Source organism: Dryobates pubescens, chromosome Z (assembly GCF_014839835.1).
Source record: "Dryobates pubescens isolate bDryPub1 chromosome Z, bDryPub1.pri, whole genome shotgun sequence".
In the NCBI taxonomy this organism is placed as follows: Eukaryota; Metazoa; Chordata; class Aves; order Piciformes; family Picidae; genus Dryobates; species Dryobates pubescens.
Window position 1 is genome coordinate 51,109,326 of NC_071657.1, and position 14,397 is coordinate 51,123,722.

Sequence of the window (14,397 nt, forward strand, 5' to 3'; positions counted from 1 at the left end):
AGGGAAATTTTCTTTCCTGCTGTGTTGCCACTGGCTTTGCCACTTGCTAGGAGAGAGAAAGTTCTGTAAATGTTAGTTACCAAAAAGTTGCAGGGAGATACTCTGGGGTTAAAAAAATGAAGGACTGAAATCATATTGTCTTAAGTGGTGTGGTGGGCTATGCCCATCCAGGAATAAAACAGGGGGGGAGGGCTTGTGAGAGTTTTTTTTTTCCCCTCCCTGGGGGGTGTTTTCTCCTCTGGGAAACTAACTTGGTCTGTTCCACTTCCCCCCACCCTAGTCCAGCAGGGGTATAAGTGGGAGGACATTGCAGCCATTGTTCTCTTCTTCCTTGTGCTTCGTGGGGATGAAAGAGTTGCTGCTAGGTTGCTGCTGGCTTTCTGCTCCCCTGCTGCTCTCCTGCCATGTGGTCCTCCCGGCTGCTTCCACACTTTGCAAAGGTCTGGTTCTGTATCTTGTTTTTTTTCTTTTCCTTCTCCCATACATCAACAATTGGCTCAGGGGATGGTGCCAGCAGCGGAACTTTGGTTTCTTCGATTATGGGACAACTTTTACTGCACCCGACCTGCTGGGTCCTGATGGGGTGCATTTATCTAGAAGGGGTAAGAGAGTCTTAGCACTAGAGTTGGCAGGGCTCATTAGGAGGGCTTTAAACTAGGTCTGAAGGGGGTGGGTGAGGAAATCGGTCCCTCTGAAGAGGAAAGAGCAGGGCACAAATTAGGGTCAATTGAGAGGTTGGGAGCCCAGCTGTAGTGCATGTACACCAATGCACCAATGCACGCAGCCTGGGCAATAAGCAAGAGGAACTGGAGGTCCTGGTCCACCAGGGTGACTGATATAGTAGCCATCTCAGAAACTTGGTGGGACAACAGGCACGATTGGAGTGCTACACTGGGGGGTTACAGGCTTTTTAGGGGGGATAGGTGAGGGAGAAGAGGAGGAGGGGTGGCTCTGTATATTAGGAAGTAATTTTCTGCCACAGAACTTGAGGTGGAAGATGAGGGAATTGAGAGCCTGTGGGATAAAATCAGAGGGCAGCCTAACATATCTGACAACCTGGTTGGAGTCTGTTATACACCACCCAACCAGGATGAGGAGGCTGATGAATTATTCTACAAACAAATGGAGTCTGTCTCAAGATCATCAGATCTTGTCCTAGTGGGTGACTTCAACCTGCCAGGTATCTGCTGGGAACTTAATTCAGCAGAGAGGAGGCAGTCCAGAAGATTCCTGGAGCAAATGGAGGACTGCTTCCTGATGCAGCTGTTAAGTGATCCTACCAGGGGACAGGCTGTGCTTGACCTGCTGTTCTCCAATAGGGAAGGGCTGGTGAGAGATGTGATTGTGGGAGGCTGCCTAGGGTGCAGTGACCACAAGATAGTGAAGTTTTCAATATGCAGGGAGATAGGGAAGACCACCAACAGAACCTTCACCTTGGTCTTCCAGAGGGCAAACTTCAGCCTCTTTAAGAAACTTATTTGTAAAGTTCCCTGGGTATCAACCCTCATGAACCGAGGGGTCCAGGATGGTTGTACCTACTTCAAACAGGAGCTGTTGAAGGCACAGGAACTGGCAGTTCCCATGTGCTGGAAGATGAGCCGATGGGGAAGGCGACCGGCCTGGATGAGCAAGCAGCTCCTGAGGGATTTAAGGGGAAAAAAGAGGCTGTATCACCTTTGGAAGGAGGGGAAGGCTTCTCAAGTTATGTTCAAGAAAGTGGTTAGATTATGTAGGAATAAAATTAGAGAGGCAAAGGCCCAGCTGGAACAGAAGCTGGCCACCTCTGTGAAAGACAATAAAAAGCATTTTTACAAATATATTAACACTAAAAAGAAGGGCAAGAAGAACCTGCACTCCTTATTGGACCTGGAGGGGAACACAGTAACTGAAGATGAGGAAAAGGCTAAGGTCCTGAACACCTTCTTTGCCTCAATGTTTAACAGCAAGGCAGGAGTTCGGGATGAGTGGCCTCCTGAGCTGGGCAATGGGGTCAGGGAGAGTGTGATGCCCTGGAAATCCATGAGGAATTAGTTCGGGACCTGCTGAGCCACTTGGACACTCACACGTCCATGGGACCAGATGGGATCCATCCTAGGGTGCTGAGAGAGCTGGCAGATGAGCTGGCCAAGCCACTCTCCATCATTTTCCTCCAGTCCTGGCTCACTGGAGAGGTCCCAGATGACTGGAAACTGGCCAGTGTGGTCCCCATCCACAAGAAGCATCAGATGGAGGAACCTGGAAACTACCGGCCAGTCAGCCTGACCTCAGTGCCAGGGAAAGTGATGGAGCAGATTATCCTGGTGGCAATAACTGCGCACCTGAAGGATGGCCAAGGGCTCAGGTCCAGCCAACATGGATATAGGAAGGGCAGGTCCTGCCTCTCCAACCTGATCTCCTTCTATGATCAGGTGACCCGTCTGGTGGACATGGGGAGGCCTGTGGATGTGGTCTACCTGGACTTCAGCAAGGCCTTTGACACCGTCCCCCACAGTAAACTGCTGGCTAAGCTGTCAGCTCGTGGCTTGGACTGCAACACTCTGTGCTGGGTTAGGAACTGGCTGGAGGGCCGAGCCCAGAGAGTGATGGTGAATGGTGCCACATCCAGCTGGTGGCCAGTCACCAGTGGCGTCCCCCAGGAATCAGTGCTGGGCCCCGTCCTCTTTAACATCTTTGATGATCTGGATGAGGGGATTGAGTCACTCATCAGCAAGTTTGCAGATGACATCAAGTTAGGAACAGATGTTGGTCAGTTAGAGGGTAGAAAGGTTCTGCAGAAGAACCTTTACCAACTGGACAGATGGGCAGAGTCCAATGACATTTCACAAGTCCAAGTGCCGGGTGCTGCACTTTGGCCACAGCAACCCCATGCAGAGCTACAGGTTGGGATCAGAGTGGCTGGAGAGCTCCCAAACAGAGAGGGACCTGGGGGTGCTGATTGACAGCTGCCTAAACATGAGCCAGCAGTGTGCCCAGGTGGCCAAGAAGGACAATGGCATCCTGGCCTGCATTAGGAATAGTGTGGCCAGCAGCAGCAAGGAAGTCATTGTGCCCCTGTACTCTGCATTGGTTAGGCCACACCTTGAGTCCTGTGTCCAGTTCTGGGCCCCTCAGTTTAGGAAGGACACTGAGACACTTGAACGTGTCCAGAGAAGGGCAACAAGGCTGCTGAGAGGCCTTGAGCACAAGCCCTATGAGGAGAGGCTGAGGGAGCTGGGATTGTTTAGGCTGGAGAAGAGGAGGCTCAGGGGTGACCTCATTGCCCTCTACAACTATCTGAAAGGTGGTTGTTGCCAGGAAGGGGTTGGTCTCTTCTCCCAGGTAACCAGCACTAGGGGAAGTTTAGACTCGAGATGAGGAGAAAGTTCTTCACCTAGAGAGTCATTGGATGTGCCACTTGGTGCCATGGTATAGAAATGATGTCAGTGGAGACAGGTTGGACTCGATGATTCTAGAGGTCTCATCCAACCTTTAGTTATACTGTGATACTGTGATTGTTCCTTACCCTTGTGTACCCTGCCTGTCATTGTTACATAAATATATAATATATATAATATATATATATATATAAAATATAGATATATATAGTGTGTGTATATATATATACACACTGTTTAAAGAAAAATTCTTTGCCTCTCTACTTCCAAGCAAAACTAAAATTATTTCTTGGTGGATTTCCTCCCCTCCCTTTTTTTCTCTCTCTGTTGGGGAAGAGGAGGAGGGAAATGGGAGAAGGATTCTCAGCCTTAGTATAGAATGGAATGGAATGGAATGGAATAGAATAGAATAGAATAGACCATACATAGAATAGACCATACATAGAATAAACCATATTGGAAGAGACCTTCAAGATCATCACGTCCAATCCATAAACCAATCCAACCCACCTAAACAACTAACCCACCGCACCAAGCACCCCATCAAGTCTTCTCCTGAAAAATTCCAATGACAGCAACTCCACCACCTCCCCAGGCAGCCCATTCCAATGGGCAATCACTCTCTCTGTATAGAACTTCTTACTCACATCCAACCTAAACCTCCCCTGGCACAGCCTGAGACTGTGTCCTCTTGTTCTAGTACTGGCTGCCTGGGAGAAGAGACCATCATCCGTCTGCCTACAACCCCCCTTCAGGTAGTTGTAGAGAGTGATAAGGTCACCCCTGAGCCTCCTCCTCTCCAGTCTAAGCAACCCCAGCTCCCTCAGTCTCTCCTCATAGGGCTTGTGTTCCAAACCCCTCACCAACTTCGTTGCCCTTCTCTGGACTCGTTCCAGCAAGTCAACCTCCTTCCTAAACTGCGAGGCCCAGAACTGGACACAGTACTCGAGGTGTGGCCTAACCAGTGCAGTGTACAGGGGCAGAATGACCTCCCTGCTCCTACTGGCCACACTGTTCTTGATGCAGGCCAGGATGCCACTGGCCCTCCTAGCTGCCTGGGCACACTGCAGGCTCATGTTCAGCCTACAATCGACCAGTACCCCCAGGTCCCTCTCTACCTGGCTGCTCTCCAGGCACTCTGACTCCAGCCTGTAGCTCTACATGGGGTTGTTGTGGCCAATGTATAGAACCCGGCACTTGGATGTGTTAAATCTCATGCTGTTGGACTCTGCCCATCTGTCCAGCCTGTCAAGGTCCCTCTGCAGAGACTTTCTACCCTCCAGCAGATCAACTCCTGACCCCAGCTTGGTGTCATCAGCAAATTTACTGATGATGGACTCAATGCCCTCGTCCAGATCATCAATAAAGATGTTAAAGAGCATGGGGCCCAGCACTGATCCTTGGGGCACACCACTAGTGACTGGCTGCCAGCTGGATGTGGCACCATTCACCACCACTTTCTGGGCTTGGCCCTCCAGCCAGTTCCTAACCCAATGCTGTGTACTCCCATCCAAGCCATGGGCTGACATCTTGGCCAGGAGTTTGCTATGGGGAACGGTGTCAAAGGCCTTGCTGAGGTCCAGGTAGACCACATCCACAGGCCTCCCCACATCCACCAGGCAGGTCACCTGATCATAGATCAGGTTGGTCAGGCAGGACCTGCCCTTCCTAAATCCATGCTGGCTAGGCCTGATGCCTTGGCCATCCTCTAAGTGCTGTGTGATTGCACTCAAGATGACCTGTTCCATAATCTTTCCTGGCACTGAGGTCAGGCTGACAGTCCTATAATTCCCTGGCTCATCCAATCGGCCCTTCTTGTGGATGGGTACCACGTTGGCCAGCTTCCAGTCTTCTGGGACCTCTCCAGTGAGCCAGGACTGATGAAAAATGATGGATAGTGGTTTGTCCAGCTCATCTGCCAGCTCTCTCAGCACCCTAGGATGGATCCCATCTGGTCCAATGGACTTGTGGGGCTCCAAGTGGCTGAGGAGAGCTCCAATCACTTGCTCATAGAATAGAATAGAATAGAATAGAATAGAATAGAATAGAATAGAATAGAATAGAATAGAATAGAATAGAATAGAATAGACCAGGTTGGAAGAGACCTTCGTGATCATCGTGTCCAACCTATCATCCAACACTACCCAATCAGCTAAACCATGGAACCAAGCATCCTGTTAAGCCTTGCCCTGAACACCCCCAGTGACAACGACCCCACCACCTCCTTAGGCAGCCCATTCCAGTGGGCAATCACTCTCTCTGTGTAAAACTTCCTCCTAACCTCCAGCCTAAACCTCCCCTGATGCAGCCTGAGACTGTGCCCTCTTGGGAAACTATGCAGCTCCCTGGCTCCTTCTGCCAGCTCTGCAGGCCAGCTGTCTGGAAGATGTTCTGTCCTGCTAGTAAAAATTGAGGCAAAGAAGGTGTTAAGTACCTCTGCCCATGATACAACTTTTCCCTCCATATCAACCAAGGAGTAGAGGTTGTCCCTGCCCTTCCTCTTGCTATTAATATATTTATAGAAGGACTTTTTGTTGTCCTTCACAGCAGAGGCCAATTTAAGCTCCAAATGTGCTTTTGCCTCCCTAATTTTCTTCCTGCACGATTTGGCTACATCCTTAAACATTCCATGGTTTGTCTCACCTTTCTTCCAAAGGTGATACACCCTCTTTTTTTCCCCTTAGTTCTATTAGAAGTTCATTGCCCATCCAGGCTGGCCGTCTGCCCCGGCGGCTCATCTAACGGCACATTGGCACAGCCTGTTCCTGCGCCTTCAACAACTCTTCCTTGAAGCAGGTCCAGCCTTCCTGGACCCCTGGACCTCTTTATTTTTAAGGGCTTTATCCCAAGGAACCTTCTGAGTTAGTTCCTTGAGTAGCCTGAAGTCCACCCTCTGGAAGTCCAGAGTGGAGGTCTTCTTGCTACCCCTCTTAGCTTGACCGAATACCGAAAATTCAATTATCTCATGGTCACTAGACCTAAATGCCCTCCGACCACCACATCACCCACCAGCCCTTCCCTATTGGTGAAGAGGAGGTCAAGCTTAGCCTTGCCCCTGGTAGGCTCTCGCAGCACCTGGAATAAGAAGCTGTCCTCCATGCACTCTAAGAACCTCCTAGACTGTCTCCTCTCTGCTGTGTTGAGATCCCAGCAGATGTCAGGCAGGTTGAAGTCGCCCATGAGAACAAGGTCCGGAGATCTTGAGACAGCCTTAAGCTGCCTATAGAATGCTTCATCAACATCTTCTTCCTGGTTACGTGGTCTACAACAGACTCCAACCAGGATGTCTGCCCTGCCGGTCTTCCCTCTAATTCTTACTGACAAGCACTCAGCCTGATCGTCCCTAATCTCCATCTCAATGGCATCTAGTGCCTCCCTGATGTACAGGGCCACCCCTCCCACCCCTTCTTCCTTGCCTGTGTCTCCTGAAAACCCTGTAGCCATGAATTGCAGTGCTCCAGTCATGTGAGTCATCCCACCATGTCTCTGTGATGGCAACTACATCATAACTTTCCTGCTGCAACAAGGCTTCCAGCTCCTCTTGTTTGTTACCCATGCTGCGTGCATTAGTGTACATGCACTGCAGCTGGGCTGCTGGTTTCCCCTCTGACTCTAGCTTATCTCCCCCCAGCCTCTTGCCTGAGGGGACTAGTTTCAGCCCCTTCCCCCTTCGAAACTAGTTTAAAGCCCTGTCAATGAGACCTGCCAATTCCCTTCCCAGAATCTTTTTACCTTTGGGGGACAGGCCATTCTCATATACTGTGACCTTTCCCCTTCTCTGGGACAGATGTACTCCATCTGTTGACAGCTGACCTGGTTCACTAGAAAGTTCTTCAAGATCAAAAAACCCAAAATTCTTTTGACTGCACCAGCCTCTAAGGCACTTTTTGACTATAGCTGCTGACCTGTTCCTTCTGGTATTCCCTCCTGCAACTAAGGGTATTGAAGAAAAAATTATTTGTGCACCTGACCCCTCAACCAGATCTCTCAGGGCCCTGAAGTCATTTTTGCTAGCCCTGGGAGTTCTGGTTGCAACATCATCACTCCCTAACTGCATAACTAGTAAGGGGTACTAGTCAGAGGGTTGCACAAGGCTATGTAGCCTTCTGGTAACATCTCTATTTTGGGCTCCTGGCAGACAACAGAGTTCCCTATGAGATGGGTCAGCCTTGCCCCCATCTGAGCTTTTGAGCCCCAGTTAAGGCTGAAACCACCACAGTAGTCACAGCAGTATAGTGCAGCTTCCCAATAGGAAGAGTTCTGATTTTTTTTTTTTGGTGGGTTTTTTGTTTTTTTGTTTGGGTTTTTTGTGGTGGTGTTTGGTCTTTTTTTTGTTTGTTTGTTTGTTTGTTTGTTTGTTTTCACTTAATGAAGCTGGTTTGCTGTAGTATAAAGTTATGAAATGTGTATTTTTCTCTCCTCCATAACTCCAGTCAGCCTTTCAATAACAATTCCATTGTCTTTATCAAATGGAAATTTTGATGATCTTTTATCACAGTATCACAGTATCACCAAAGTTGGAGGAGACCTCAAGGATCATCGAGTCCAACCTGTAACCACAGACCTCATGACTAGACCATGGCACCAAGTGCCACATCCAATTTCCTCTTGAACGCCTCCAGGGACGATGACTCCACCACCTCCCTGGGCAGCCCATTCCAATGACTAATGACTCTCTCCGTGAAGAACTTTCTCCTCACCTCCAGCCTAAACTTACCCTGGTGCAGCTTGAGACTGTGTCCCCTTGTTCTGGTGCTGGTTGCCTGGGAGAAGAGACCAACCCCTTCCTGGCTACAACCACCTTTCAGGTAGTTGTAGAGGGCAATGAGGTCACCCCTGAGCCTCCTCTTCTCCAGGCTAAACAATCCCAGCTCCCTCAGCCTCTACTCATACAATAAGTTCCTAACTAGACCACACAAAATCACATATCACTTTCACATCAGTTTCTAAATACATTACTGACTTAAAAGAGTTAGCAGTATGGTATTATAAAACTTGTACTGTGGCTATATAAAAATCATTTGCACTGTGCACGTATTGTTATGAAATGCTATGAACATATAGTATAAGTTCATATCACACCATTTATCATCAGGAAACTGAAAAGTTTCTGCCTATTTATTAATTAAACTTAACGTTCTTCTCTAGTTATTTTTTGCATCACTTTTCTTTATGTCCATCCCATTTATCACTTTTCATACTTCCTCTTTGATCACATTGTCTTTCAATCTTTTTTTTTTCTTGTCTTTGTTTTTTTGGGACTAAAAATCTGTTTGTTTCTCATGTATCTGACTTTCTTTGCCTTTCTTCCTCTTTGTTACACAAGTTTAGTTATGTGACCCTGTCATTAATACTCACTAAACTAACAATCATTTTTTCTGAAGGCCTCAAGAATAACAAACAACATAGCTTTGTTGATACAGATTTGGTCTGAGAAGTTCCTAAGAAGTACTGGAGGCAAATTTCCTTTCCTTATAATTCTAGTAAGAGTTGTTGTACACCTATAGAGCTAATGTTGTGAGTGTAAGATATCTCACTTAATTGTTCTGAATGCTTTCAGGGAGGTTAACAAACAAGGAGGCTTTACAATAACTGAAAGACCTTTCAATATGTTTTAAGAATCCTTTTCACTGAATATTTATCATCTGGTTTTGGTGTGTTGTGACTAATATATTTTTAGTTTAATAATAGCAGGTGAAGGAACAGTTTGTTCTGTCTCTCTCTAGGATAGCTCATGTTGTCTTATCTAGCAAAAGTGTGAGACATCATGCTGTAGTGGCTAGCAGTAAAGAAGGTGGGAGTCAGCAGACTCCCATTCTGTTCATGATTCTGTACTATTTCCCTCTAGAACCTCTGGTGAATTACTCAGCCCCTGTTTGAGTGTATTTTCACATGCCTTTTTTTTTTTTTTTATTTTTTTTATTTAGTTTCCTCTAAGTGCTTAGTCTAGAATAAAATTGTTGTGAGCTGCTCTATTATGAATGCACTAGTGTATACAGCCATAGCAGAGTCAATTTTCAGTGCAATTACAGTGAACTAGGGGGACAACGTATATTATTTATGGAGGCTGTGCATCACATGGATCATGAGACAACCAATGCTGACAAAAATGCTTGACAAATACATTCATTATGGAAATTGTTTTTAAAATGTTTTCATTTATGAAACTTAACATAAGAACAATATTATAGTATGTAATGGAGAATGGAAAGTTAACTTTCTTTTTATGCACAAGAATGCTAATAGGAAGCTTCAGTTTTTGGTACACAGAGCTTGATTATACAGAGAGAGAGCTTTGAAGATCTTCTTTAGGGTGCAGTTTCTTGATGGCATATGTAGGGTGCATGCTGTAATGTTTCTTTTTAGAGAATCATTTTATCTAACAGTAATGATATAAAACAATTGACTCCACATTTTATGGTAATGTAGGGAAAAAAAATACACCAAACAAGCCAACAAACAAAACAAAACTGTACTTGCAGAAATAGAGGTCCCATAATAGATTCCTCTTCATTGCTGGGAGATCATATAATTATTTAGAACTATATTGATTATTCATTAGTGTGAAATGTCTATGCAACTTCTGTAATAAAAAGTAGGAATTACTGTGCATATAAAAACACATCAGAAACAGGCATAATTTTTGTGGTTTTTTTTTTTTTCAACACACTTATTTCACCTACATCTTATGAATGAAACACTTCAATGTGATATTTTCCCCCCTTCTTCGCCTAGTATCATCATAAAACAAAAATACCACTTAAATGGAACCATGAATGCTTTTATAATATAGCAAGGGAATAAAGGTACTTGTGAATTTGGTATACACAAGGGTTTGAAATTCAAATGTTTACTGCTCTCTGTCTTTAAAGATATAAACAAAACAAAAAAAAATCCCAAACAAACAAACAAGAACCAACCAGGATTCTGCTTCAATAAAATCTTACTCAGCATGGTGATAAAATAAACTTTTTTAAACATGTTTTGCTCATTTCAGAAGTACTTTGAAATGTCTCCAGTTATTATAAGGCTTTTGTTTTTCTATGCACTGTGCAATATCATTTATTTGAGAATTTGATTTTCAGAATAAAAGCATGTTCAATTGTATATAATCACCAGTCTGGTTTCTTTATGATACAAAATTCAGCATAGTTTCCCTTGAAATAAAGCTGATTACAGACAATAAGATGACAAACACAGCTATGTGTCTGTATATGGTAAATGCATAAGGCCTTCAGATGGAAGTAAAAACCTAAAAAGATATCTTTGTTTTTCATGAAAGGGTAAGGCTTGATCATATCATGAAGTACTTTAATTACTGCACTGAAGCCACATATGTCTCTGTACCAGGAAGTACTCACATTGTGATTTCTCTAGTATTGCATCTAGCTGCTTTTAACTTTTCAGACTAAATAAGATTGTACCTTTGCATTTCTTTGTGGGTAAGCAACTTGTAATAGGATTCTAGAGCATAGATGAAATTCTGAACTGTTGTGCTCATAGTCAGGTACCCTAGATACTTGTTACAACCTGTAGCCTCCTGTCAGAAGTTTGCCATCATACTCTGTTTGTTTGGCATTAGAATCACTATTAATATGTTACAAATATGTTATGAATAGGTTTCATTTTCATGTGGACAATATTATGCAAAAATTGTAGACTTGTTTAATTCAAGTAACAAGACACAACATTTCATTTACCATTTCATGAGACAGACTGCTAACTGTTGTTGATACTTGATCGATGTTCACTAACAGCAGTTACTTATAAGCTGAATATAATTAATTTACACTTGCAAGAATTTTCCTTAAAACATGAATATTTGTTCTTTATATGAATAAAGTATGATTATTGTAAGATATTATAAAAATTCTTAGACAATAAAGAAACATATAAACCTATAAATATGAAACCTATTATAATATGAAAATATTAATAAGCAGCAAATTAATGAAATAATTGAAAAACTATAAATTAAGCAGAGTGATAGTGACTGATTAAGTATTTTTATTATTTGGTTGTGTTTTGTTGTTGTCATTTTTTCTTGTTTGTTTGTTTGTTTTTTCCTAGGAAAGTCTGTATTTGCCAACAAAAAGTTGCATTAGAAAGGCTATGTGAACAACACATAGCTAAAGGCTGCAATAAATGAACTATACAAAAAGGTCCGGAGTGAAAAGTATCATGAACCACGCTGAACTGGGCAGAATTCCTGGACTTTTTCCTTCCTTCATCTGAAGACATCACAAGCTGAAAAAGACTCAGATCTTGGGATGTTTCCTTGCCTCCTCCCAGCTGAAGACATAAAAGCACCTTGGGGTAGTCATTTCTCTCCTGATCTGTCTCCATTTTCCCTCCCCATCTCTCTTCCTTTTCTTCCTTTCTCTGTTTTTTGTTTTTTGGTTTTTTTTTTTTTTACCCTAGTCTTTAATAAATAGGTTTGCTTTGACATTTGGCCTCATTTGTGTCTGACTTTCACACAGAGGAATGTTTTAAAGGAATTGCATCTTTTTCTTAACTTCCAGATTGAGACACTTGTGTAATAATATACTTAATAAGTATCCTTTCATTTGGAAGAAATCTATTTTCTAGAAGGTTTCTACTACTCTTAAACTTTAATTATCTCCTGCTTTTCTGAATATTTTATTTAATGTGTACACAAGAAATATCTTTTCTTCTTAGCAAACAGCATAAGTATATACATTCCATTGGAATGTTTGCACTACTAATGTATTGTAAGTAATTTGCATTAACTGATGTTGCAGTTTGAGCTGGGTGCCCCCTGATATGTTCACTTCCTTCCAGAAGTCCAGCCCAGAGGGATGGATGCAGGAAATTGTGTGTATTTCCTACCATAATTCTTTGCATCACTATAAGATCCAGTGCGGGGTCTAGCACTTTCTCTTTTCTTCCTCCTCCGTCAGCCGGTAACTGGGGGAGATGTCTGCTGGCTTTGGGCCTGGTTAGGCCCAAGGCCACGGGGGGATGGGCAGTCTCAGGCCTGGCCAGCTGAGACTAGCCCAGCAGAGGGAGGGGGAAGAAGGAGCCCTGAGGGTCTTGAGTGTACCCTCAGGTGGGAATGGGATGCCTCTGGGTTTGCTTTGGGATCTTTGTCACTGCGCTTTGGGTTTTCTGTAACATTCACTGCTTTCTATTTAAACTTTCATCACTTTTGCAATCCGTTTGTCTGAGTGTTTTTATTCCTGCCCGTGGTGGGGAGAGAGGGAGCTGCCTCAACCCAGCACAACTGATTGTTTATAAGTGCCAGACAAAACATTTAATTTTAAATATGATGCATGATCCTAAAAGACAGGCTTACCAGATCAATAATTCTCTAGGAGAGGTCAATAATTCTCCAAAGAAGATATTTTTTCATGTTAATTGTCTTTAAGTTCCTCATTCATGAGAACAACAGTTAAACTGCCAGCCTGAATATTTTTTCCCGATTCTCTTCAAAATCTTCTTGTCACTTACAGAACTTCTATGAAGGGATGCCTATTTCAGAGCATATATATATATATATATATATATATATATATATACACATATGGATAGAGTAGCAAAACATTATTTTAAAAACCCCAAGAAATTAACCACTGTACTTTAAATATAAAGGTATATGTGTTTAGGATTTTAGTAAAGAAGGCATGAAGATACTTTCTTGTGCTTTCAGGATACTGACAGGGGAAACCAGAGGTCACTGCTAGGAAGGAGAATTTGAATTCTGCTGTATCTTAGTAACAGTGGAATATTATATCTGTAATTTGGCCATAGTCAAACAAAATTTAAATCTACTGAAGAAAAAGTGTTAAACATATTTACACATATGCACAGACACAAGAAAAACAACAACAAACATCAATAAAACCCAAACAAAACAAATTTTCAGTACATCTTACACTGACTGCATTATATTCAGTATTCAGTAATATTCAGTATCACTAAGGTTGGAAGAGACCTCAAAGATCATCGAGTCCAACCTGTCACCACAGACCTCATGACTAGAGTAGGGAGGACACTAGTGCCCACTGCAGGCTTGAACTCACAACCTTCCCCATTAAAGGTCTTATGTGCTACCAACTGAGCCACACCAGGTTATGTTAGGTAGACCACTTTTGACCACAATGGATGCTTTGCATTCTATGTTATGGATTAACAGACAGTGTTGATTTTTACCAGACATTGTTTGTTTATTTTTGTAAATAGGCTCTATTATCAAAAATACATATTTTGTCCCCTTCACTCCATGCTTTGTCTTAAAATAAATTAAAACACTACAAAAGCTTATATTTAAAAAAATAAAACTATATAACATATTTTCTTTATAGCTAATGGGACTTCACAAGAAAATAACATCAAGCAAGAAAGTAAACTAGTAGACTCTGTGAGGCCTGCATTTGTATTTGAAGAAACTGGCATGCTTATTTATAAATATGTGGGAGTAATAAATATATTTAAAGGATATTTCAGATACTGACTACTCTTACTTCTGTAGTTTGAGCCTTGCTAGTTAAATGATAACATCACCAATCTCTTTATCACTTTCTCTGTTTTTCCAATGTTTTTATTGATTTCATACAAATCTCTTGATAATTGTGTTGCTATTTATTTGTATGAGCACAATAATATTCCACAGGAGGTAAATAAAATTGTGAAATTCCCCAGCATTTGTGCATCTCAGCTGCTGCACTTAAATTTCCCTGATGTCATAATCTTGAGCAGGCACATGAGAAGACAGCCCTGCTAGTCCTTGCTGTCTGCTGAGGTCCTCCTGACCCACAAAGCCTCAAAAAGAAACCAAAACACAGGCCTCTCAGTTCAAGCATGCCAGTCCCAGTGCCAGTCCCAAAGCAGCTCTCTAGCCAAAATGGCATCATCTTCAATCCTATTACATAGCATGTGTAGGGTAATCAGGTGATAAGGCCCAGTCAGCATAGGTTCATGAAGGGCAAGTCCTTCTTGACAAACCAAATCTGCTACAAGAAGGTGACTGCTTAGTGGGTGAAGGAAAGGCTGTGGATGTTGT